At 42.4% G+C, this 6,000-nt stretch overlaps 1 protein-coding gene across 1 annotated transcript in view; it reads right to left on the reverse strand.

The window, feature by feature from the left end:
• The window catches only part of LOC120958445 (nascent polypeptide-associated complex subunit alpha, muscle-specific form-like), a 28,215-nt gene extending 22,624 nt beyond the window's left edge, over window positions 1-5,591 (reverse strand). Inside the window, exon 1 of the mRNA XM_040381273.2 lies at window positions 3,584-5,591. The gene's annotated coding sequence lies outside the window, so the exon portion shown is untranslated. The remainder of the gene's footprint in view (window positions 1-3,583) is intronic.
• Between the last annotated feature and the right edge of the window lie 409 nt (window positions 5,592-6,000).

The raw sequence follows: 6,000 nt of genomic DNA on the forward strand, positions 1-6,000 counted from the left end.
TAGTTACATCTATTAGTCGACGGATGTGGCATGAGCTCATGAAAATACCGTCATCTGCAGAAGGCATCACCATGAAACCAAGTGAAGTTACATGAAACCACTCAGTTAAGTTAAGTAAACTTCTAACAAAATCCTTCCGTTTAAGATAATTGGATTGATATGAACTTAGAAGAATACTCTGAAATCATGTAAACACTCCATACAAAACCACACACAAAACTAGCCTGCAATTTTCAGTCTATATTATTCTAACCTGAAAGCTAGAATTATATTCGAGTACCTGCCCGAAAAATGTCAAATCAAGGTGGTATTTACATTTATACCAAGGTGTATTGAAGAGATCTGGTGATGGAATCCAGAATCATAGTGTATGCCCAATTGACATTTTTGAGCACGAATAATCGGGAATTCGAGCAGATTCCCTTAAACTGGAGCCTTAAACTTCCCTCCTCGAGCCGGTCTCATAGTACAGTCGTCAACTCGTACGACTTAACAGCATGCCCGTCATGGGTTCGATCCCCAAATAGACCGTGCCGCCATACGTAGGATTGACTATCCTGCTATGGGGGGAAATCAATTAGTCACTGAAAGCCAAAGCCCACTAGTGGTACAGGCAGGCCTTGACCGACAACGGTTGTTGAGCCAAAGAAAAAAAAAACTTCCCTTAAACTGCACTAGTTTAAGGGAATTGAGAAAAAGTCCTTTAAAATCGACTGTGATGCGGCTTTTTCGTTACTTTCTTCTAGATTCACTCGGAAATGATGTTTGATATCGTTATAGTTGGACATGTACACTGGTGGACATAAAAATAGGAAAAAAATTTTGGATGTGGAATAAAGGATGTGCAAGTTCTACCGTGGCCTGCGTTGAGTCCTGACCTCAACCCGATTGAAAATCTGTGGTCAACTCGCAAGCATCAGCTAAAGAACCAGCCTGCACGTTCAGCCGATGATCTATGGACACGCTGCAAGGTTATGTGGAAACGCATACCCAGAAGCGAATGCCGTAAGCTCATCGGCGATATGGCCAAACGCTGTCAGGAAGTGATAGCGATTAACGGTCACCACATTGACCGTTAGAATGTGTTTTCGCTCTGTGGAACACCGCAACACCTCCTCCCAACAACCACTTAAACAGTCCTTTTCAGGGCTACCAAATATTTCTGACAAGAACTATGTCTTTCGGTCACAGAAAAAAGTTCCTATTTTTATGTCCACCAGTGTACCCATTTTATACTTAAATAATACCCATTTTCTATAGAATTACGTCACACTAAATAACCTTTTGTTTTTCATCAAAAAACCATAGCTATGAATGAAAAATAAGCTCGACGGCATCGTCCATCGATAGTAGAATGTCTAATTCACGAGCACACCAAATCTTGGCGCTTTCAACATACTTAATCACACACAAATGCCCAATTTCAAACGTATTGAGTACTAATCGAGCAGATATGGGAAAACAATTTCGAGCAAATGTCACATGGGTGTAGTCAACGTTTGCATGGCATGTTTATTAACGATTAACGACGATAACCAAATTTGAACATCACTTTTTGACAGAACTTTTGCTCAAAAAAGCTTTCTAGAGGCTTGACGAATACCCAAAACATTCAGAAGCAGAACCGATAAAAAAACAGCCTTCTAAATTCATACACCTTGGGATAAGCCTACCTGTATATTATACACACTTAGACAGCTGCTCGAAAACTGCTATACAATGCAAACAGCTGACGGACTTAAAACGGAAAGGACCCCAATGCTGGATATGCTTCCATTTCCTCCAGAAACATTATTCCCCGTAACAAGGGGATCTCTATCCGGACAGGATAGTAAAATAAGTCTAGTAAACCAGTTTCGGATGAACATAAATTTCATGGAAAGTGAGACCCCATTATGATTTACAGCCAACTGTCCAATAAAGTGCCGTCCAATGTGTAAAGGTATATATGTGATCGATCATACCCCTTTCGATCCCAAAAGTTTCATCTTGCAATATCAGTATAATCAGATGAATATCTCAGACAGTATCAACAAAATTTAATCTAAATTATAATTATGGTAAGCGGTCAAAATCAAACAAGAAAACCCGTTTGCTACACGCTTCGCAGAATCATGATCGTAAATTTGGACCAATAGCATAAGCATTCGGAACCTTATTTTTATGGGAGCTAAGCGATCGCTAGACATGTGTAGTGAAGAGCTTGAAGAGCTTGAAGTGTACAACACAGCTCATTTTATTACGTCGAAAGAGCCGCTTATTATTCCGAATGATGTGATTCCTGGCACCCTGTTGACGAGCTGGTGGCTAAGAAGATCCTTTGTTGTGGAGAAGCCACAACCGTGAAGGTTTAGGAACGCGATAAAGAGATGGGACTGGATGCCTTCACCAAACGAAAAACATGGCTGATCGTCAGCATCAGTCGATTTTCGACACGAAGAGGAAAAGGAAGCGAATCGTATCATGTTGCTCCACCCCAGGAATACCAGCGTTGACGGGATACTTCCTCGTCAGCAAGACGTGCTTAAAAGTGAGATTGAAAAGGGGGGGGGGGCGAAAGAGTTGGCCTGCCCGGCCGGGCCGGGAATTGCGGCATTTAGTGCCATAATAAAACCACACAGAGATCGAAGGAAAGAAAGAAGGGAAGGAATAATATGTTTAAGCGTGATAGATGTTTCGGTCCACATGTATGTGTCTCCAAGGGCGTATTATTGGAAGGCTGCACTCGTATTGTTTATTTGAACACTCGTTGTTTATCTGAACTGATGACTCAATGGTCGAATTAGTCCATATTCTCTGGCAACTACGAAAAAAAAAAGAATGTTTCAAATAACACGCATTTACATACCATTTCCAATCTGAGTGACTCAGTATTTGGGAGGATTATTTAGAACCGGCATAAATGCTTGCTTAAAAACTCATATTCCATTTCATTCGTAAGACGTTTGGAACACTTTTCTTGTGGAGATTGTTACGGTTTAAGATCACAACAATTTCAAACTCTCTGTTTTAACCATTCATCCTTTCTTTTGATGTTCTGTTTCTGCTGCTGCTGCTGCTGTTATCTTATTTACATATCCATCAATATTATCAATGCTTCATTGGCTCGTGTCCGATATCATGGGTATTAGCGAGCAAAAAATAGAAGAAGAAGAATTTCATATTAGCTCGCTCACAAACGCCGCACACACGCCTTGCATGAAAACGCTGGCTTCTAGTTCGCAAATAGTTCATCGCCCAGCCCAAACCACTGATAAGGGGCATACGAGAAAGTGGAAAAAAAAGAACATAGGTTTGCCGGAACGTCGCCTTTTTGTCGGATTTCTGCTAACTTTAAGAGTAAAGCACGTGGTCGACTTTGTCATAAATTATGTTACATAGAACACCACCTAATTCTGGTACAGTAAATCTCGCTATCTACAATTTCACAAAACTTCCACCATGTGCTGCTCCACAAGCTTATTCCAGGGAAAATTCCAGATGCAATTGAAGCAACTAAAGCATTCGCAGAAACGCTAAAAAACCCTTCCTTTTGCAATCAGTTGCAACCCCGCAGATAATCTTATCGCATGCCTCTACTTACCTGTTTAATAATTGATCACCGACCAGCCATACCAAAAATTGAATGAATTGTGTCGCAAAATGTGCTTATTTAATTACTGCCAACAACTGGTACACAACCTAACGGCGACCGGACTTCGAACCGGGTGACACTGAGTAACACACCAGGGAGTAACACACTTGTGAGTGGGACACGCGTTCGATCACTAATTCATCCCTTTCGCATCCAACGCTTACTGAGGATTAACACAATTGTTCAACACATCGGACGTCACCGCGAAGCATTCCTTGGACTTCGTCCACTTGTTAAGCTGGAGCTTGGATTAACTTCGCCTGCCCTGATTGCCTTGGTACATAAACTGTCTTTTTCTGTTGTTATTGTTTACTCACGGTATTCACTTAAATGCTTTCAATTATCTAGTCAATGCACTGTGTTCTGTTTTAACATACGACCAAACTCTTCACCAATCCAGATGATGTCCCGTATCTGATGGCACACGCTCGTATCTGCTCGTGTCGAAACGCAGTTCTTCAACTCCACGCGCTCTGTATGGAACACGATCGCCCTGCACGGTCGTGTGATGACTGTTTGCTGCTTTCGACGACGTCTTCCCCCGACGTCATTCTGCTTCCGAATCACAAATTTCCCATCAACTCCCAGTCCCAGTGTGCGTCCGGCCTGCGTGTTTCGCAACGAAATCTACGCGCCTACTAAGCACTCTCCCGTTAGGGCGGCTGCGGTAGCGATGATAACCTACAACAGTGCCGCACCCAGCCACCAACCCCGCACTCCACCCGAGTGCTGCTGTCCTGCCCTTGCTTGATGATTTGATTCCCTCCTGTCAAGCGACTGATAAGAGCCTTTTCCTTCTTATAAAAGGGTTTGCGTACGCAGCGCAATCGAATCAGTTCCGCTGGGGAGGTCTAGCAGGCACGTTGCTTCTGGCTAGCGTCAGCTAGATGGTGAAGAACGTTCATCCGGCACTACAGAGTGTCGAGTTGTAATCACTTCCCTAGTTGGACGAACTGTGGGGACACATATTGACACAGGCAACGATAACGTCTATGTCTCTCGGGTCGGGTCTGTTTTTGCTGTTGTTGTGTTGAGGTGATGCATGTTATTGATAGGAGGAAATGGCTGTTGATCGTGTTTCACCCTTGTTTTTTTTTTCGTCAAAAAAAGAGCCACCCCACACACAAGATCAACTGCGAAACGCAGATGTGTGACAAGTGTTTTGACGTCGATTTTTGGAAGCTTCTGTTTGAATATGGTACGTGCGTACGTACGTACGTACGACTAGCACTAGCACTTGTTATGTTCACCGGCAAATACACACTTGGTTCGCATTGAGAACACACCCTGTTAGCAGGAATTCTAGCAACGGAACCGCACCGTTTTTGCTGCGCTCATCGTAATCGGATCCTGGCCCACATTCTACTGACTCAACGAATACCACACGCTGCTGACTGATCGGAGCACGCTTTCTTCTAAACGGTTTTTGCGGGCCACTGTACCCCGTCACTGCACAAAGACACACACACATATACACTTGCGTGTTTACTACGAGAAGACTGCGTCCGTTCTCCACGCTGTTTCGAAGGCAAATGATCGAAGGAGCTCAAGTGATGCTTACGATAAGGGTGAAGATTCTCCCAGTACTAGCGGCAGCGTTGCAGGAAATACGGACACGATCCGTTTCAACCCCCCAACACTCTCTCTCACTAATCTAATTCCTTTCGGGGTTGAAAAGAGAGAGAGGGAGAGCAATACCTTTCGCTCTCCGAACGGCTCGATTCCTTCTCCCTTTGGCCGATGAGCGTATGTGCTTAGCTCACTAAGCCGGGTACGCGCGGCTTAAGCCGGCCCTGGTGGTCAGAGAGAACTAAGCGAGAGAATAGCACACGTTACGAGAAAATGAGAGAGCTAGAGAGAGGGAACAATTTTCCAGCCGTATGCAGGGTTCTTAGCTCGTTTTACTAATGTCCTTTAACAATTTCTCATTGCTATCCAGCAATAAGATTTTTTTTTTCAAGACAAAAGTATTTAAGGATGCTTATTAATTGCTAATCTTCTCAAATGTTTCTCTTTTTATCATTTTTTTCAATCAGATCATGCATAATGAGAAACTGGAGCGTTCAACCTTAATGTTGGGTTTTCTTGTAGAAATCTAATACGAATTTAATTCTTTCTTTAAAAAATCCAATTATGATTATCGCAGGAAGAAAGACTCGGATATCATTAATTATTATTTATTAATTATCAATAATTTATAATAACAAACATTCTTATAATAGATGAAACATTGCTCTCCGATATTAACACTCTGTTTATCGATCGAAACATGTCTGACAAAATAAAAATGGAGTTTTTCTCTATAATTCGAGTTTCTATTATCAATACCCAACTTTTGTCTGTATGCAATCTTCTTTTAAAACCCT

This window comes from Anopheles coluzzii, chromosome 3, assembly GCF_943734685.1.
Source record: "Anopheles coluzzii chromosome 3, AcolN3, whole genome shotgun sequence".
Taxonomy (NCBI): domain Eukaryota; kingdom Metazoa; phylum Arthropoda; class Insecta; order Diptera; family Culicidae; genus Anopheles; species Anopheles coluzzii.